The sequence below is a fragment of the Pezoporus wallicus genome, unplaced genomic scaffold (assembly GCF_028554395.1).
Source record: "Pezoporus wallicus isolate ANWC-B61680 ecotype Strahan unplaced genomic scaffold, APGP_CSIRO_Pwel_v1 contig_4191, whole genome shotgun sequence".
In the NCBI taxonomy this organism is placed as follows: domain Eukaryota; kingdom Metazoa; phylum Chordata; class Aves; order Psittaciformes; family Psittacidae; genus Pezoporus; species Pezoporus wallicus.
Genome location: NW_026641383.1, coordinates 2,241,217 through 2,262,412, shown reverse-complemented (window position 1 = coordinate 2,262,412; position 21,196 = coordinate 2,241,217). Strand labels below are relative to the sequence as shown.

General features: G+C 41.2%; 1 long non-coding RNA gene across 5 annotated transcripts in view; it reads left to right on the top strand.

Moving 5' to 3' along the window:
• Window positions 1–1,027: 1,027 nt before the first annotated feature.
• The window catches only part of LOC130606815 (uncharacterized), a 246,696-nt gene continuing 226,527 nt past the window's right edge, over window positions 1,028–21,196 (top strand). For 2 of the 5 annotated variants that reach the window (XR_008974067.1, XR_008974066.1), the window contains exons 1-3: window positions 7,240–7,874; window positions 13,614–13,753; window positions 14,933–15,070. This is a non-coding gene — a long non-coding RNA (uncharacterized LOC130606815). Of the gene's footprint in view, window positions 1,086–7,239; window positions 7,875–9,045; window positions 9,198–12,026; window positions 12,244–13,613; window positions 13,754–14,932; window positions 15,071–21,196 lie in introns of those variants that run through there. The other 3 variants (XR_008974069.1, XR_008974068.1, XR_008974070.1) reach the window with 3 other exon arrangements.

The window sequence follows — 21,196 nt, the reverse complement described above, 5'->3', positions numbered from 1 at the left end:
TAATGGGCATCACAGCCAGAGGTTAGTTTCTTGCCAGTTTCTGGGAGGTCAGACTTCCTAAAAAGAGTCTTATAGCAATGGTTGGCTTTATCTCAGATAGAAATTAAGTACTTTGCTGAGGTGCTTAAGCCAGGAGTCTGCCTGCTTTTGGCAACCTTGTCTGTCAGTGATGAGAGACCCTTCCTCCTGAGGGCAGCTGTGCCAGCAGGTATGTTTAGCCACGCTCTGCAGGTGTCCCTTCCTCATCACCAACTTGGAGGTTTAGATAAGAAGCACCTCAGGTTGGCTGCTAAGGCTGAGCCAGAGGAATCCAACTGCAGTATAAATATAGTTTAGACCTATGAAAATCATGCATAGCAAGGCTCAGACCTGAGTTGGGTTCTAACAATTAAGCACTTGAAAACTTCCAGGTCTAATCTGCTGGTCTGAAGGCGGTTGGTGGAGAAAGCACAGAACAGGTGAAAGAGCAGCTCTTTGTCCCTGTAAGTGGTCACTCCATGTGCTCTATTAAAAAAGAGGAAATCTCTGGAGAGGTATCTTTGAAAGGTCCTTGTGCTAAAGCCAAGAAGAGCCCTTTCTGCTTGCTGTGGGGGCTCTAAGGGCTCATCTGTGGGGCTCCTTCCTCAGGAGGGTGGAGCTGCAGGAGCCAGTCAGGCATTAGGGTGAACTACAAAACCTGGGGAAGAGCTGACTACCAGGTGTCTAAGATTTTGTCTGATTATGATCTTTTCACCCTACCTCAAGGTCAGCTCAAATCTGAAGTGCAGCAGAGGAAAGAGTTTTTTTAGGAGGTGAGTGTGCAGTGGGGCTCTGTTCCTTTGTGATTTCTCAAATGTTTGTTAGAAATCAAGGCATGGCCCTTGAGAGAAAAGGGTCAAAAATGGTGCTGCTAGCCTGTTTGTTGAAGATGGGTGGTGTCCCTGCTTTTTGCAATTGAAGGTGTGGTCATTTGGGGATAGACTCAGTAATGCAGGGGTCCTTTCTATATCCTTATCTTACTAAATTTGTTGTGTGTGTGGTCTCAGAGTGATTTTGTTGTGCATGACTTAACACTTAGTCTTGTGATTTTTGATCAGAATTGTGAGGTAAGTGGCTTCAGTAAGAACTACAAGGCTCTTTGATGTAACAGCTTCAGAAATGCTGAAGATTTTGTCATGCAAAAAATCTGATTTGGTTTTTTTTTTCAAAATCAGTTCTCTCTTTGATTTCAGTCCTTCCAATGTTTCTTGTGTCTGGGTGTATGGTAATTCCTAAGTCTTGCTATATTGACCACTGTATTTCATGCTGTGATGTGAATCTTTTACTTTCAAAGCAAAACTGTCCTCCTTTCAAGAGCTGCATATATGGGTACTGAAAACATAGTTCCTGTTGCACTCACAGGTGACAATCTTGTTTCCCAGTGTCTCACTTTGGCTCTAACCTTGTGAAGCTTGGGTTTCTCTCTCCATGTTTAGTGGAAGACACTTCAGTTGAACATCTCCTTCCTGAAGAAAAGGTAGTGTACAGGGTTCCTACCAGTTGTTTTAGAAGCTAATAGATACGTGTGTATGTATGGAAGGCTTAAAGGTGGGATTGTGTGCAGCTGTTAATCTCCACAAGAATATGCATTAAGGATCTAGTTTAAGCACAGAGGTGAGGAGCAATGATCAGTAATTTACCATGGTGCCTAAGGGATGTGTGGCAGAAGGCTGGACTGCAACTCTGCTGTCTGTCAGCAGATTTCTGTGGGATGAATCTCATTCTGCTCCAGGTTCCTCTGAGATCTGCCTGTGTATCTGAAATTTATGGGGGGTGAATTACAAGGCCTCTGCACCTGAAAAATATGTGGGTGATAACTAAGACTCATTCTGTATGTTTGAATCTCCTCGTTCCCTTTTCATAGCAGAAGAAAATCCTTTCCTCCTTGACTGCACGTTAGTTCTGCATATTATTTACCATCTTGCTATTGTGCAGTCATAAATTAATAAAGCGATGGCTTTGCATGAAGCTAAGAAACTGTGCACTTTGGCTTCTTTCAATGTGATCATTCTGGAGTTGGAAGAAAGGATGATGCTTATTAGATGATGTTTCTTTAAATCCCTTAAGATTCAGATTTTCAGCTCAGTCCTCACCAGACCTCTTTGTAGATCACTTATGTGCGATACCCTGGTTGCACCTATGACTTGGAGATGCCTGTATTCAAGTGACCTAAATTGCATTGAGGGAGGGAGGGAAAGGAGAAGGGGAGGACTGGGGGATGGTGGGAACCAGTCTGTCTGAAAATTCTGCAAAATGCAATTCTCCTTCCTGGAGAAATTAATTCAGAATCAGATTGGTTTAAGAAATCCCTGAAATATAAAGGAATAGATCAATTTAGGCAGGAAATTTTTTTCATGTAGCAGTTAAGATTGTGTACAGAAGTAAAAATCCAATTAGGGATATGGTTGCAAAATATGGAGGCAAAAGAGGCTTTGCAGTGGGATGTCTGGCACTGTATGATCCAGTAAATGAACTTAAATTGGCTGCATGGATATAAAGTTTAGATGAGAGTGAAGGAATCTTCTGGAAGTGATGGTCCCATTAGCAAAGTGATATGCCTTTATTAACGTTATGCAGCTGCAGTAATCTTAATGGAGCAATCTAGTGTTCTTCCCAAAGGAAAAAGGAAGGTCTTATCTCATTTATTAATTGTCTTTCTAGCACTTATGAGTTCATCTGATCTTGGATAAGTGAAAATTTTGATGCTGCAGACAGGGAGTGGGTTTAATACAGGATGTTGGTTCTCAGCAAGGGTTTGTGCTGGTTGAGTTGCATCTTGCTCTGTATTTCTATCTGATTTGACTACTGGCTGTGTAAATACTTAGTTTGCACTGTAGCTTGAATTAGTCACCCGTTACTAGTGTACAAAGCAAGTGTTGTCTTCTTTCAGAGGCTGACGAGTGGCATTTAAATGTACCGCTGTCAGGATGCATGAGAGACATGAGGCTGCACTGCACATCTCTGATGCTTCTTCTGGCTAGAAAGTGAGGTAATGATTAACAGGGAAAGTGAATCGGGTGCAGTTATAGAAAGCTCTGTCTTTGAACCCTGAGAAAGTGCTGATACTAACGGCAGTAATCAGATGTTTTTGTCTGACCTCTACAATCTTGCTATGCTTTTTTTTCTTTTTTCTTTATCAGAAAAGAGTGTAGTGGGAATAGGATTTCACATTTTTCTCAAGATACCTGGCTAGAAAACAAAACAATGCCTGCCACCCCTGATTATGTGGGAAATGCAGGCTGTTCCTTATGTTGCATAGTAATTTTTAAACTTGTAGGGAAAAGCTTTGAATGCTTTGGTGAAAGTTGGCACCTAGTAAAACCACAGTGGATTTTTTCCAGTGTGGAGATACCCTTGTGGGGACAGGCTGTGTGGCCTGGGCAGTGGTTTTGAGGAAGAATCGTCCAATGCCTGTGCAAGTCATCTGTGGCCAAGACATGCTGGAGAGGTGAATGGAGGATGTGAGTTGTTAGAAGAGCAGAGAGGCTTGTGAGTTGATAGAAGAGAATTCTCTCCTTGGTATGATTTCTCCCCTTGTCATAGTAAAGGGAGGTACCTTAAGGATGAATTGACAGCATAGGACTGCAGGCTCTGAATCCCTTCCTGTCAGTTAGGGATGTATTTTGGCTTTGAATCTTGATTTCCTCCCCGTCTCTCTAGCCTCACCCCCGTTCATCTGGGGATTTGGATACCCACAGCAGAGGGCAAAATACCACCCAGTTAATTCTCTGGAGTATAGCTACTGCACAGCCTCCTGATGGGGAGCTGAATATATGGTTTATGCCCTAAAGCAAAGTGTATTATGCTTAGAGAACAGAGTGCAATTTTTTCTTTTTTCTTTGCTGCTGGAATAAATTATCATGTCGGAGTGCTGTGGTTTGGACTTATCCCTAGGTGGGCATCACCAGTAATGTGCATTTAGCAAATAATAATATTAATTTGAAATGATGCCTATTGCAAATTTTATGGGTTTGCAACAGATGGAAAATTATAGTTGAGGACTTCTAAAATATTATTTTTTTCAAGATTAACCCCAATAATGTTTGCCTCTCTGCATCCTTCAACATGGTTTTTGTAGGTCACATAATGCTGCCATTTAGCCATATGGACCTGTTAAATTTTCTGAATCTAATATGCAGCACATGTGGGGTGAAAAAATCCAAGAGAAAGATAAAATGTCTCAGTCCCTGATATTCATTTATGTCTTTGTCAGCAAAGAATGCTGACATTATATGTTAACAAAGCTTTTACATTTATTTATGTGCCTGGATATATCTGTAGGTCCATGTGCAATATTCAGTGTAAACATAAGGTGCTCTGAAGTTTTATTTACGAATTCCTGTGTCCAGTTGTTAACTTCCTCATGAAACATCTGCCAGGCCAAAATGTGACCAAGATACAAGGGGGATACCCCCAAACGTAGAAGACCTGGAGGATGTGAGTAAAAGCATCTCTTCTCTGTATGCTTAGGCTGCAGTGCTAGTGCTGTGTAGCGCAGGAACAAGTGAAGCGATGAGGCAAAGCTTGAGGGACTGTTCCAGAGTGAAGGCTGGCTAGTGTTTACAGCTGTGTGATGCATCTTATGCTGTAGGAGTTGTTAGTTGTGGAGGAAAATATTTGTGGGTTCAGGACTTTATTCTTTTGTCCAACTGAAGAAAGAAAAAATTGGTAATCTGTGAAATAATAGTTTATTTCTTTCCTTAGACACACACACAGAGGATGTTAAAGTTTCTGTAAAGTATATTTATGGTGTTCCTCAAAGCTGTGAGGGCAGAGTATATAATCAACAGTGTATAAGGAAAAAAATCTGAAACATCTTTAACTGTTAGAAGACATGACAAGAAGGACGCTTGTGTTGTTAATCCCCATCCAGTAGGTTGTTGTGAGTGGAATTTGTGCAGAAGTTGGCTTAGGTCCAGGTTGCAGCAGAATTAAGCGCCCACACCTGCACGTACAACTGCTTGTTAAAGAAGCAATGCCGTAGGCATGAGCAGTTGAGTATAAGTTCTGTTTCTTTTGCTGAGACTGCATGCAAACAGTTTCTTTCCCTTTTTCTTTTCCCCTGCCAGAACTCCGTACCCCATGACAGAAGGGATGTAGCTTTCTTCACTTGGCAGCAAAATTGCATCAATCTCTTGAGCTTCCAAACTTTTATTTTGGTCCTAGAAATTCATATTGGCTAGTTATTTTAAGGGGCTTGCCTTTATTCAGATTTTGAAGTATTTGCAATGATGAATGGGAGCAACTCTTGTGAAAGAGTTAAAGGGAAGAAGAAGTAGTAGAAAAATTTAAACTATTGTATTTCTACAAAGTAGCCTTTGCTGAAACTTACACTGCCATTCTCAAAAAGCAGTTAAGTTGCTTAAGAGGTTTCAGGTTGGCTGGCTGATCAATATCAACTATTAGTAATGCTATATTAGGAAAGACCTGTGCTATACACTCAGGCCTTATTACCATGATGTCCGTTTATTGATACTAACACTTGGTCATATACAACAAATTATTTTGAAGTTATTTTTGATGAATGTTTCTCATACGTGTTATATGGCCTGATCTTGCAAACCTTTACTCATGAGGGTAGTCAATTGTCTTCAAAGATTTGCAAGAATGGCCCATATGCAATACAACCTCGATTATCCAAATGTCAGGGGAGACATTGCATAAGTTCATATAATCGACATTTTGAATAATGAGGAAATTTTCAGTGCAATTAATAGATGTCAGGGGACATGACTATCTTTCAGATGACAGAGAGTTTTCAGGAAATTTAGATTTTGATAGCTAAGTTCCTAATGTATATGCTACTGACAAGACTGCAATTCAGAACATCTGAAATGTGCTTATATGTTCCTTAATAGCCCTTCATGCAGAATCAGACCGATTTCTATTTACTGTGATATTAGTGTTGAGGGTCAAATTGTCACAAGCGTTTAGCTTAACATTGCAATTACTCTGCTATTAAGAGTTAGATTCCAGGAACACAGTGTTAAATCAATATTGGAATTGTCTGAAGCAAAATATCATTAGGGAATACATCAGCATCAACTCTGGAATATTGTTTTAAGAAAAAATAATCCCGTAGAGACATGAAAGTAAATGAAGTTTAAAGGAGGAAACTCCTGGAGGTAATGAAAGAAGAGAGAAATCCAGACTCTTTTGAATGAATGTGGAAATACCTGGGGGAGCATTGATTCGTGTCACAATGACACTCTTTAAACTTGGAGTTGGTCAGTCAAAGGTAACCCAAAGCCAAAATTCCTGTTTTCTGACTCCTGTTCATCTCTGCACAGCCAACAGAAGGTGCTGCGGTGGGAGGCACTAATTTCCTTCCTCCCCAGATGGCTGCACATGAGCACCCAGGGATGCATATGGCTCTGCTGGCGCCCTGAGCAGAGAGTACCGATGGTGTCTCTGATTGCCTGTCTTCAGGTCTGCACCTCCACTGCGTAATCAGAGTTTATCTTTAACTGCTCTAACAAGCAATGCAGTCTTGCTTCTCAAAAGCTTAGCAGCAGAAGCTGAATTATGATGATCACAACTGATGGGAGTGTTTGGGATTCTGTCCTGAATCAAAATACTAATGTTTGTAGGAAGCCAAAACCGATGCATCAATTTATTTCGGCACAGAGATGAGCAATCGCTTGTTTCCTAGGAAACATGGGGCTGTGCATATGCAGCTCCGAATGTGTGCCCTAATGTTTTCCTTCATGTTGATAGAGTAGAAAGTTTGTCTGATGAGATCCATTATGCTTAAAGCAGAAGGGAAAATAAATTTGGAAAGTTGCACTATTTAAAAAGAAGATAGCAGCAATACTGCCAGAGTCATAAGGAAAAGGCAGAAATAATTCAGGAAAATAAAGGAAGTATCCTCTCTGTCTATCTAATCTAGGAATCTGGAGATTTTTATAGTTGCAGAGCCATCTGCTAAGTTTCATTTATTGTGCAACTTTACTACCTCACCATCATCTGCTCATTAATCTGCCTTTTTTAGGTCTACTTCTGAAATTCTGAACCTCTGAGCATCTGTCAAATAGCTGCCACTGTTTTTGAAACAGTACTGTAGTGTAGACTAAAGGTTTTTGTAGTAAGTTGTTTTGCTTGATGTCAGTATTACTCAGCAAAAGCTTAGTCATTTGTAAGATGTTCATCTCAAGCTTGTCAGATAACCACTTCCACCACACCCTAACTCTTAGTTACTCTGTAGGAAGAAATACAAAAACATGATTTGTGGTGACGTGTGATTTGTGGTGATGTGTACTATGTCTCAAAACGTGGCTTGGACTGCCTTTCAGCATTAGGTCCTCTTTGGATTTGAGCACTGTGCTTGGGTGGCGATTGCCAAAAAGCACTGAAGATTTGAGCACAGATCACTGACCCCAGCAGGAGTCTTGCCATTGACTCAAATGGCTGAGACTTGGGCTGAGATCAAGGACTTTTGGATGTTGGATTTGGCTTTAATACAGTGTTTCAGACCTGGCCATTCTATTGTGACCCGCACAGACATTGCTGAGACGAGCACAGGAGAAAAAAGGCATTAATATCTATCTTTTCAATCAATGCATAGAATTCCTCAGATCCAGCACCACATCCTTTGGAGGTGGTCAAATGTTTCATTCATGTTCATTGTGAACAGCAACAAAAAAAGTAATCTAGCTGAAATGCAGAGGCCTGGCAGCTATGTCTGGGTGCGTCTCAGACTAATCCATACCTTTCCTTTTTGTGCATTATTCTAACAGCAGGTGATCTGATGTGTTACCTGAAAATGCACTTTGAATTTACAATTCCTGCTTCCTGGCCCCACTGGAGGTGAGGTAATCCATGAAGCCCCAGGAGCTGAATGAGCAGTGGCTGCCTCTGTGAGTAAATGCTGCTGGAAGTAGGTATTAGCAGGTCTGAGGGACTTGAGTCTTCTGCTGCCAGATGGCTGCCAGGATGTCACTACCCTGTGTGAAGCTTATGGATGCCTTTGTCATTCCTGCCCTGAGGTTCCCTGATGTGTTTCTTTTAGGCATTGATTTCATTTTGCCTGCCTTAGGTAAATCTCAGTAGCAGTGGACGATTCAACTCAGGAATTGTTTTCTTTGGGGACTAATCATTCTGCCTTGATCTACACTCCTAAATTTAGAGGTTAATCTCTGCAGGCTTCTTCTGGGGAAGGCTGAAGCTTGCACTCTGAAAGCTCTTGTGAAAGGACTAACCCTAGGCATTTTGAATCACACTCACTCGGAGTCTTTCTCTCCTGATTATGTATGGGACTAAGGAGACTGTATTTCTAATTTAGACAGTTACAGATGAGGTACCACAAGATGGATGAGCTGATCTAATAGCCTGCTGATACTTCCTGGCCATGTGTTCCTGCTGTTTTTCTTGCTTCAGCTTGGGTGCGTGTGCTAAAATGGAAGGGAACTACCCCAGCAAAAGAGAGCCAAGGCAACTTGAGTCCTTTGGCTGGGGTGAAGGTGGGGACCAGAGCTGGTGGCAGAAAAGAGGGTTACCCTGTAGGCTGAGAGCTCTCAGCTGAGACTGTGATCTTTGCTAGCCCTATATCCTTTAACTGAGGGCCAAAATTGTCCTGTTACTGCTGCGACTTTCTTCAGTTCTTTGAACAGCAGCGACTCTGACATGTAGTACTGCATTCCTGACACCACAGAGGCCTCTAACTAAGAGGCCTCTAACTACACTGCCTTGATGAGGGGCCAAGAGGATTAGCCAGCAATGCTCCTGAGATAGGAATGAGGATGCATCCCTCTTGCAGGAATGCACTTGAGTTACTGAGGGAAATAGCCAAAAATCCGTAATTACCCTTTCCTAGAACTGAGAAATGAAGTGATAGCTTCAGCCTTCAAGACTGAAATAAGGATTCTACATTGGGCCAGAAAGTGAATGTCTGAATTCTGCAATTAACATTTCAGGCTCAAATAATTGAGTTCTGTGATTTTATTTTTTTTTTTTTAGAGGTTATCTTCTTGTGTGACCGAACTAGTGCATGTGCGTATGGCTCAGCAGGGAATGGATCATGAGAGGGATTACTTTGTGGCTGTGCAGTTGGATTTTGACAAATCCATCCAGTCCCATGCTGTGGAATGTGTGGACAAGGTTCAAGTTTGCACTGATGGAAATGGAAACCTTTTGCTATACCGAGTTCAATTTGTTTTCACATGTGGTGTGTTGTCTATCTGGTATGTCTGTTTTATTTATAGCTATATAAATATATTGAAAAAAACCCCAGCTAGTTGGCGATTTTCACATCAATATTGTGTTTTCAACAGAAAATGGCTTATTAGTCAGCAGAGGCTGCTGGCAAAGTTTTATCGCTTGGATCTAAAAATATTTGCTTTTAATGAAACATTGGGAAATGAGGACCTGGAATTGTGGGTGTATTTTTTTTCTTTCCTCCCTGTAAAATCATGAAGAACTTGATGCATCTGTTAACAAATCGGTTTTTGTTAAAAACATTTTGAGTGAAAGTATATCACAGCTGGCTCAGACATTATGTACGCATTATGTATGTGTTATGTTTTGTCTGCTGAGACCACTGAAAAGAACTTCTTTGTGTCTAGTAGGGAAAATTTGCAAAGGCTGAGATCTGTTGTGTTTGGGGGGTTTTTGTTGTTTAGGGTTTAAATAAAACCCACCCTGGTAAATTTGCCAATATTTTCATTAGGTCTGGCAGCTCTTCTTTGAAACTCTGAATTCCAAATGGTGTTCCCTGTTTGCTTAGAGAAAGCAGGGGGCCCACTTCACAGTGTTTGCTCTGAGGTTGGTGCACTGACAGGAAGGCATTTGTCCACATTTTTTTTATTATCAACTAGAGTGAGCAGTTTAATAACTAGGATTAAAGCATCAGATCATGACAGAGTAGTATTAGCTGCAGGAACCAAGTTGGAAAGGATTCCAGATGCGATTAGATGAATACCTGCCCTTTAGGGGAAATAGTTAAGTGGGCCTCCGTTTTTATTGGTAAGGTAAATGTTTCTTGGGCCATTCTAGGCAGGTATCCCAGGTTTGCTTTTTCACACAAATCCCTAGTGGCAAAGAATAGACTGTATTCCAGACTTTAGCCAAAATTATCTCCCTGGTGAAAATCAATGATTTTGCCAGAACACACAAGATTCTGCTATTGCCTTAGATTATTTACATTTTTGTTATAAATGCAAAGGTGCACCTACAACATGCTGGTAGAGTAATATTTCCTTAGGGGAAGAGGGGAGTGGGGAAAAGTTGTCATCGGAGATCTCTGCTGAAGGGGAGAGTTCCCCCTCGCCCTGAAACAAATAGCAAAACCTCACTGGTTTCAGTGGGATCAAAAATTATCATGAAATTACAACTTCCCTTATCTAATATAAGTAAAGAGATGCTTAAGTATGTTTGTCATCACTGAGTTTGTAGTATATTCACAAATATGTGTTCAGGGGTAGGAGAGAATGTATTAAAAATCAGATGCAAGAAAATTATTTTTGTATTAAAAGATTTGTGTGGAGATCAAGCTAATGTAAAAACTTTCTTGTTTGACTGCAGAAGTTCATTCTCTTAGGAGCTGGCAAATTCTGTCTTGCTGTTCCAGGATGAATGCTGAGAATAAATTTTTCTCTGGTATTAACCACTTTGGGATCTCTTTGCAAAAGTGTATAGGTGCCAAAATAACTGTGTAAAACTGGCCCTGGAGCTACAATGCACTTTCCCCATATACTACATTGCAACACTGTTCCAGTCTGTGTGATGGGAGATGTATTGCACAAAAAGACCTCACAAATTTATCTATAAACAGCTCTACTGTCTGCCTAGTCACTGTATGAGAAAAATGAAATGGACATAGGGCACCAAGTTAATATTGGTGAAGAAATAAAATGTCAAGTTAGAGTATATGATAATCTTAAAACCTCTCTTCCCTGGTGAGTCCTGAGCACTGGGGCTTCAGGATGTACTTCAACGTCTTCTAAGGCAGAACACAAACATAAAGCTTCGAGGGAGTACTTGAGAAGGTGACCCTTGTGTCCAGATAAGTTTCAATAAGAAATTATCAAAACTGATGACCTGCACCTTTTCACAGTCGTATGTATTTGCTCTATCCTACTTAACTTCAGAGTTATGTGTAACTTAGTTTCAGGGATCTTGAGGCTCACACAGAGAGGGACAGAGAATGGTGTAAGCTGTAATAGCTTCAGTCTAACCCTATTTTAGTGAATGCCTTTTTCTGCTCACTCTTCTGGCTGCTTGCTTTGTAAGACTTAACCTTTGTTTCCTTTTCCCTGTTGTGTGGAGGAGCGTTTCAGACAACATAGAACCACTTGGTGAAACTCACAGGCTCCACAATATGGTACTGTATGAAGGTGCTCTTATAGAATCATAGAACAGTTAGGGTTGGAAAGGACCTTAAGATCATCTAGCTCCACCCCCCCTGCCATGGGCAGGGATACCTCACACTAAACCATGTCCATGGCAGGGGGATTGGAGCTAGGTGATCTTAAGGTCCTGTCCAACCCTAACTGTTCTATGATTCTATGTTGCTCTTCCCTAAGAGAAGAGCATAGTCCTGAAAGAGTCAGAGGAAGAAACCTGCAAATATTGAGGTTTACAAGTTTTTCTTAATAGGTCTGGCCTGCACTAAAGTTTGTCTTTAGTTTCGCAAGTTGTGCATTTATCTATGGCCTGGTCCAAAGCTTACTGAAGTCAGTCTTTGTATGAACCTTGATGGACTTTTGATTAGTGCTTTTAGAGAATTTGTTTTGGCTTCTGTTTGAGAAACTTGCCTGGCTGACATGAAATTACAGCAGGCCACAGAAAGCACTTTATTTCCATCACCTGCAAGGGAAATAACATCGATATTTTTTGAACTTCTCAACCCTCATTTCTGAAATCCCTTGGTGCTACCCAACAGGGTGTGTGGCTGTTGTTCCTAACTAAGAATAATGCTTCTCTAGTGTAATGCGCAGGATCCTCTTGGTTAAGAGAGTGGAGGAGGCTTGCCTGCTGGATATCACAAAAGATGGGTGCAGGTGAGGAGAGGGGCATCTCAAGAGACAGTGGGTGTTCAGTAAAACACAAAGCGACGTGTAAGACTATTTCAGCTTGACTGACTTCCAAAATGTCCATGGCCCTCTTGGCAATGGGTCTTTCCCTGAGGAAATCCTTTCTGGTTTTTGAAGAACATACCCCTGGCCACCGCAAGTTTTCTGAGAGCATTTCAACAACATGCCAGGTATTTCAGAGCTAGACCAGAATCAGGTGAAAACTGAGGCTTCACCACAGGTTGCAAGAAAGTATTTTTACAGGGGGAGAGGTAGATGACTTCAGGTTTCAGGAGCTGCTGCAGAGCAAAACAATCTCTCAGAGGTTGTTCTGGCAGACTTGTTTGGACCTCGTACAGTGGTTTCTGTTGCAAATGAAGAGCAGCCTCATTTGAAGGCCCAATCATGAAATGAGCTTTGGAAGAAGTGGTACAAGCTACAGATAATTCTTTTGTAGTTTGCTTTTTTTGCCTACTTTATTCTTCCCTAAAGTATTGCATTCTTTTCCTGACTGCCCCTAGGCCTTGCATAAGACCAAGTGGCTCTGATAAAAAGCGAAATCATGACAGTAATGAAATAATTCTCCTTTTCCTGCCTTTTCCTCTATTTTTATTGCTTCCAAAACAAATATTTAGGTTAAAAAGGCAAACAAAAAAGCCCCATCCCAGGTCCATAGGTGAAATAGTCTTTCATATTTTTATTACTGCTTTAGTAACAGTTTTCCCCACACCTGTGGCTTTAATGAGGCTTGGAAAAAAAAAATGTAGGAAAACATCACTATGCTTCTCAGTCTGAATAAAACCATTTTTGATTTTCTGGCTTGGTCTGGAGCCTGTTGCAGTTGATGAGCCCTTCCAGTGGGCTTTGGATCAGACCCAAAGTTCCTTAATTTGGGGGGGGGGTGGGGGGGGTGGGTGTCTGGGAAGGGGAATGCAAATGCATATGGGTGCTACAGGGTTGATTTTTAGAGGGGCTTTTGCAAGAGCAAGCTGTATTGGGCCTTTTCAGCAGAGGGTGTGCTCTTGCTCCCCACTTTAATTCATGTTTGGAACAGCTGTGAAGGTAACAGCAGGGAAAATCCAAGTGCAGAAGTGTTTTTGACCTCTTCTGCAGTTTCACAGCCCTCTCCCTTTGCCCCCTGTGACATGTGGGCTTCCTGGGGTGATGGATGGCTCAGAGGAAGAGCGGCTTTAGCATGGCTGATGTGATACTTTTATTTGGGAAGCTGCTTGAAACTGAAAGAAGTCAAACTGATGGCAATTTTAAAAGAGAAACTAAAAACTCCAAACATGAAAATTTCAACTTTTTAATTAATTCAGGTTTTTACCTGCGCTTTTATTTTTGACCGAACCTTGTTTGGGTGCTTTGAAAAGATGAACAACCATTCCTTTTCTTGTATATGTCCTGAATTTACATTATATGAGCAGCTGCTTATGATAATTGATAAAGATAAATCAGTCAACCTGTGATAATTTAAAAACAGAAGTAAAAAGACATTCCTTTTCTAATGGCTTTGTCCTTAAAGCCTCAGGTATGATTTTTTTCATCCCCTCTGAAATCAATATGGATGCTTTTGTCTCAAAACAGAGACCCGAGTACCAAATTGTTGAACAGATTTCTCCTTTGAAAATGCCACTGTCACTTGAAAATGCCATGTGTACAATGCAGCTGTCTGACTTCTCAGCATTACAAAGAAACAAGGCCACGTGAAGCCTATAAACAAGCTTGTAACTCAATGTGTAAAATTTCAATGTTTATTTCAAATGTTTTGCGACTCTCCTTTGCCGCAGTGTGTTTGCTTGCAAAAAGCTCCCACCCTTCAAGTGATCATATTGAATTTTGTAGCTTTTGTCATCACTTCTGTTCACACACTCTTCCACAAATCTGAATAATGCGGTATGTTTTTATTGTCAACTTTTCCTGCTTTTTAGTCTTGAATTTTTTCTTTTTTTTTTTTTTTTTTTGCCACTGCTCCCACTACAGTTACATTTTGGTTTTTTTAACTCTTTCTAGTCCTTCCTACCAAGTCTTTTATTTACCATCCCCTCCTCAGATGTGGGCTTCTGAGTTTCCTGTCCTGAATTGCCACTGAGATGCATGGTTTTAACACATTCTTGTTACAGAATCATCAAAACAATCCTCATGGCTAATTCAGCAAAGGGGAGGAAGTGACCGGCTGCTGTTGGTGTTGATGAATATGATGACTGTATCAGTTTGTCATCTGGCATTACCATTTGTCCTCTTCTTCAGCTGGTGTTCATTTGAGTTTATGATCTTACAGAAGTATCAGTATATGATGCTTTTATTCAAATTTGGCCAAAAGAGATCTTTCAATAGAATAATAAATCCTTTTAGTTTCAGCTCTCTGTATATTGCAACACCAGCTTGTGATATTGTGATGAAAATTTTGTAGTCCAAACAGATTTGGTTCAGTTCAGTGGTTGCATATCAAATCTCCAAGGCATATTTATGAACAGATGACACCCTTACCAGAACCAGACTGGCACATGAGAAGGCCTTGTGCTCCTGGAAGTGCTGTTTTATAGAGTGAGATGTAGATGTGTTTAACGCTCATATCCTCTAGTCAAGAGGAGTTAGGATTTCAGAGGATCTAAGCCCTGGTTCCTTCACTTCCCAAAGAATATAGCACAGTACCTGCATCCTCTTTTTAAACTGGAGTTGACCTTCCAGCTTCAGCTGGAGTGGCGTTGAGAGGAATGCCTCTCAACAGAGACAGCTGCTGTGTTGCAAACCGGAGCTGGCTGCCCTTTTCAATAATCTTGGCAATTTAACCCAGTGCTTTCAGAGAGAAAGTGCAAAGGATGGTCCTTAGTGTAGCACAAGAAATGATCAGCATGGATATTGTTATCATTAATAGATTTATTTTTTTTTTTCCTCTCTTGTAGGTCTTCAGTGCCATTGCTGTAAGGAGGAAGTTTGCAAACTACAGTCTTCCTTGCTTTACTTCTTGAATTTTCCAGTTGCTGCTGCTGACAAGACAGACTAGGCCCTGCTCTGACATGACCAGTGCTAACTCCAGAAAGGTATGTTTACCATCTTTGTATGTTCAACACATCCTTAGCCTGGTAATGGCCCTGTGGGTGCAGTGAAGAAGCAAAGAATAGTTACTGCTGTGTAAGATGATGAGATACTGCAGGGGATCTTTGCAGGCTTTATGGTAGGCGTTTGAACATATGTAAGTACATTGCCAGGCTCTGTGTGACCAAAAGAGTTTGGGAGAGGTTCATGTATGGCAATTCAGAGTGTCATTGTATACTTAGCTGCCAAGCTTGGTACTTGTTGGTGTGTAAAACTAGGTCCTTTGCTTAATCCATGGAGTCTGAAGCTCTGCCTGGGTCACAAGACCTAAATGATATATAATATGCAGCTTTTCAGTGTTCTTGGCTCAGCCACACCTATCTTTGTAGATTATCTCTAGAAAGCTCGTCAGTCATCAGCAAACCTGTGTCCTTTTGTTGCTGCCTACAAGTGAGAAGGGCTGTAGGTTGATCATTGCTGTTCACCTGGCTTTGTGGCACTGATGGGAACCAGAAAGGCATTGAGCATGCTGCAGCCAGGTATTACTTTATTTTCTTCTTGCAGAAGTTGAAAACTGGCCTTTGCTTTGATTAGAATTCCAGGGAGAGAACAAGATCCACAATGTTCGGTTTACATGGGCCTTTCTTTTTAAGTCTATGTAAGTGCAGCAAACATTAATTGCTCATAAAAGTGTTTTCCTTCGCAGTGGGGAAACAATTTTTTTATTACTGGCTTCTCTGCTTTCAAATGGAGAGTTAAAAAAAAAAAAAAGACTTGGAGAAAACCAGAGATGTGATATCACTGAGATCTGTCATGTGCAAGCAGGATGCATCACTGCTAACTGCTTCCTCTACAGTTCTTGCAGAATCATAGAGTTGTTTTGGTTGGAAAAGTCCTTTAAGATCATTGAGTTAAACCACTAACCCAACACTGCCAAGTCCACCACTAAATCATGTCCCTGGCTCAGGTACAGCTGTGGGAGAAGTGGGGTGAGGGGGCTGAGACTGCAAGAGGTGTTTTCTTGCTACATCCAAAGGGTCACTGCTTTTTTCAGGGCCTGTCCAGTCTTGTGAAGGTGGAAAAAAAAGATGATTGAACCATTCCTCTATGAAACTAAGGAAAAGCAGCAGGCTGCAGCGCTGTGCAACACATCTCAAATGAAAAAGTAAAGTGAGCTTCCAGAAGAAAGAAAATAACAGGCATATAGCTAAAACGTTGCAGTGCCTACTTATATTGCACTGAGCAATTCTAGCTCTTCTCTGACCTTTTACATGTCCATACTCTCATTCCAAGAAAAAACATGGAACAGTGACACGAGGTTGAGGGTTTACGTGGTCAAAAGCTTATCATAGGGAGTATTAGAATGTGAATTTATTAGCCTATCAAATATTTTGATGCCTAGCTATATGGAATATCTACTCATGTACTGTCAATTGTCTTCTGTTCTGTAGATGTGAGGAAACTCATAGCAAATATCAATGAGCTCAGAGCATATATATATATAAGGTTTGTGGCTTACATCATATAGTGGTAACTCATACACTTTTATACTGAAGTATAACATAGATTCCTTCTAGCTAAAAGGTGCAGATAGAAATGAAAAGCTTTGAATTCATCAACTTTCAACAAAGTTAAGTAATTACAGTGTAAACAGGTGAAATACCAAACGTGACTTCACTTCTTGTTTATCACTCTAAGAAGTTTACGTGCTTCCAAGAAAGATTTACACGGAGAACATAGATAAGTAAATAAATTGAGTGAGTACATGATTAATGCTTTTAAAATAGTAAATGCTTCCCATTTGTAACATTCTTGAAATAGATTGGCCATGTAGGCCTTGTTTTTCTTCCTGCTTTACAAGGCTGTCTGTGTTTTGTTTATTTACTGTACAAATTTACGTTCAATGCCTCCTTTTCTGTTTAATCCACAGGAGAATTTTGGTCACTGGCAAGATCATTAAACTGTATTAATATATGTTTAATTATATCTTTATAACAGAATATATATGATAAATTACTGTATGTGTAATTAAAAGGATTGAACAAGTTGAATACTAACAAAGCAGGGGGAATTAAATTACATGATTTACATGACTGAGATCAAACTTAGTGTTAAGAAAAGGAGACATGTAGGCGCAGTTACATTTTGTCAAGAAACTGCAGGCCACAACTCACTGCAACAGATCTATCCTATGAGTATATATATACTTACTAATGCTTAGTATTGTCTGCTTACTGCTGTCCTCATGTGTTGCTGCTTGTTTTGTGCTATATCTAGCACAGTGGAAGGAAATGTTATTTCTACTTGTTAGTGTTTCTGCAGGTTATAATTCTGGCAGGGATGCAGTGGCAATAAGGAGTGGGGCCTGGGAAAAGTTGATTTCTGAGGAATAAAGAGTCTGTAGAAGAGAAGTAGGTGTTCTTGGTTCACTTGCTAGTGACCGACCACACCATAAAAATCTTCATGCTTTGTGCAAAGCAGTGATTTCAGCAGTGTAACTGAATCCTGATTCTGCAGAAGACTATAGGCCCACTTGTGTGTTAAGCAAGTGCTCCAGGGCTTTCTCTGAGTGTAAGCCCAAAGATGGGAGTGTTGGAGAACAGCCTGTCCAGTTTGAACAAGCAACAGAAGCTCATTTGTGGCTGTTCCAAGCAAGGCAGTAGGAATTGGAAAACTATGTTAACCAAATTGGAAGTGTTTAGATGCAGGTAAATAGACTGTCTGAAGAACACTCTAAATACAGTAAATATATAAATCAAGCTCAAAGAAAGAGATCCTTTCTAGCAAAATTCAGTGCCACCAATACAGTGGTTGCCATTTTGGGTTAGATGGAGCTCTTCTAATGATGCAGTAGTCAGCTTTAGTACCAGTTCAAATGCTGCCTCTGAATGACTTAGTGTCACAGAGATTGTTGTGTTACAGATTGTCATTTGTATGGTGAAATCAGGTGGGTTTGATGCTATGACTCGATTGCAGTAAGTTGGCATGGGGAAAAGAAAGTGTCTTTAACACAGTGATTGGCATGATTCAGAGCTTTGAAACTGTCACCTGAACAGGGATTGAGTCTGGTACAAAAAGAGGCTTCTACTCCAGTCTTCCTGTGACTGCTCTTGCCCCAAATCCTTCAGCATTCAGATGCAAAACCTTAGAACTGAACCCTCCCAGATATGACTGGTGTTATTTCACTCTCATATGTTCTCTCCAACTCCCACAGAGTTCATGGTGTACAGTTTGAGTCTTGGATTCATCTTGCTATGGAGAGGTGCAAGCCATGAAGCCCATATTAAGGGGCTTGAAACGTCTTTTAGAACTGTGCTGTATTTGGCAATTTGTGTTCCTTTGGGATTGACAGTTTTTTGTTTTTTTTTTTTTTTGGCAGTTAAGTTTTCACTCCCTGAGTTTTGCTCTGAGATTCAGGTTCAAATAAATCTGAAATGTGGAGCAGAATTCAGTCCAAGTAAGTGAGTTTCCCATGGTTTCTGTCTGAAGCAATAAATCCTTCCTTTGAGAGAAAAGGGCAAACCTCTACCTTGGTTCATCCAGAAGATTTACAGATGCTTTTATGAACCTGGGTTTAATTTGGGGTTTGTAAGAAAGCCCTTTCCTATTTCTTCAACTCCTTTTTCAGCTCTAGGGTATAACCCTGGCTGTGTCAAAGTTAACAGGAGTTTTTCTACTCCCATTTGCAGCAAAGGCAGGATTTCCCACTCTGAAGTTCTGCATGTTTCTGTTTATTGCCCTTACAGGCCAAATACTGAGTTAGTGAGTATGCTTAGTGAAACACCTATTGATTTCAAAGCTGAATTTCAAAACCTTAGGATTTCATGCTATTCCCCTTAAGTCTATTAAAATTAGAAGTGTACTAGCTATCAGATGTACTGATGACAAAATTCAGTGGAGGAAATGTAGCTCACGGAGGGTAGATACATTCCTGGATCTATTTCCTGCATTTTTAACGAAGGCTCTTTGGCTGCCTTGAAAAATTCACATGCCCGCTTCCCCAGCACTCGTTGTACCATCTGTACACACAGCACACAGCGTACCTCCTGATTTTAAAAAGGAGGATTGTTCTGCTCTTCAACCCGCAGCCTGCGGTACCGCGTAAACCAGAGCAAAAACCGTCTGGCTAATCGATCCTTATTTAATAAACAGTGTTATCAATGCCTTTGAGACAGCTGTACAGTGGATGACATGGGGACATCAGGACATTTGCTGGCTTGCATTAATTGGCATGGCAACGTTGTGTTTTGGCCTGGCACACCAAATTGAAAATTGAATTTACAAAATCAAACTGTAGTTATCTACATTCCTTGATGTCCTCCCAGGTGAGCTACTGGGCTTCATGCTAATAACTTCTAAAGCAAGCAAACTTTAGCTAATTATGTGCTAGTTTATTCTCCCTTGCTAAATTTTGGCAGGTTGCTTCTGTAAATTATGAAAAATAAATGTGAAATATGCAGATGTCTTTTGTTTGAAGCAGATGTTTGGGCCCCCTTGCCAGAATCTAATCAGCTGTTTCCCTGGAGTTTTTTTTTTTTCTCCCCCCCTTCACCCCCAATAATGTCCAAGAGCTTTATGAAAACACAAAGGGTTGGGGGAGTACAGCACAATAGGATGTTGCTTTATTTACCACCTACCAGACTTCAAGGTAACTCAAGGTAGCTTTTTAGGGTCTTGTCTTCTCTTGTTAAAGCCACACCAGATGCTGGCAGAGGGCCCATAAGGCACAATATTGTCTGAGGACAGGCAGAATGTGAATGCACTACTTGCTTGTAGTGGGGGAGGTGGTGGCAAGTTGGGAGGGAGCCAGCAAAAGCTGGCTTTGAAGTCCTGATGGTACCGTGTGGCTGAGCCCCACAACTTGTGTGCTTCCCCCACAGGGAGCCCCACAGATGGGGGAGCTACACATCTCCAGGAGCATACTGCAGCTCTGTTAAAGGCAGGGTGGGTGGCAGGATCTGTTTTTTTCACTGTTGCCCCAAATCACTCCTCTCCATGCCCTGTTGACTACAGCATGGCATGGAAGGGAGCGGAGTTAGCCCATGTTGTACCTTGTGCTTGCCTGGCTGGGCTAGATGGAGCCTTGCAAGGGTGTTAAAGTACTGTGTTGCCATCTCATCCAGCACTACCCTGCAGCACAGGGTCTGAATCTGCCTGTAGGAGTACTAACTGTTTCCTGTAGCCTCCTGGTTATAAAAGCTTCTGAAAATGAAGCCCTCTCCAGAAGAGTCTGATCCATACTGTGGCTCTTTGCTCCTGGCCTGCTGTGTAGTATGACTTCCCATCCTCAGCTGTGCTGACATAGCAGCTGTGCCTCCCTTGCTATGGCACTCTACCCTCCCCAGCAGCAGTTTGTCTCAACATCAGCAGTTACTACAGTTAGAAACCAACATGAAGTGTAGAAAAGGGTCCAGATGAAGATCCCTGGAACCTTGAGGACCATCCTCACTGCTGTTACAGCTCCAGCAGGCTCATCAGAAGTTCAATAATAAGAATAGTGATTATTTTTTTTTACTACAGTACTCAGCACCTGCTTTGCATTTTCCATTTAAGGCTTTCACAGCACTTGATTGTGCATGGATTTAAACTTCCAGCAGTTGTACAGGGTAAGTGTAGGAGTTTCCCATTTTGCTTACAGGGAAACAAACACAGAAACAGGCTAAGTGGTATGGGCTTTTTTTTTTCATTTACCTTCTTCCCCCCCACACACCCTTTTTTTGCTCCTCAAAAGGAGAAAAGATGAGTTTTATGCTTAAAAGACTTTACTGGGGGTTGGCATCCTGATTTTGTTAGTCCATGTTACAGCCTCCTACTGGGAACAATTTTCCAGCTACCATCAGGGCTCCTTTTGTGGGTTATCACAAAGGGAGGTATTCCTGCTACTCAGAGTTAGTATTTGGCTCTGTGTGTTCAGAGAGCTTCACTTTTGGAATGGATCTGCTGATCGCTTCCAGAACCTGTGCCCTGTTAGGGGCTTGAAGCCGAATGGCAAACAACTGCCTGAATTGTTAACAACTGAGCATCTCTGGGAGCTAAGAGGTACAGAGCAGTGGGCAATTTCTGAGTAATAAGTACTTCAGTACTTATTGTACTTGGTGCTTCTTATTTTTTATCATGGCCGAAGCACACAT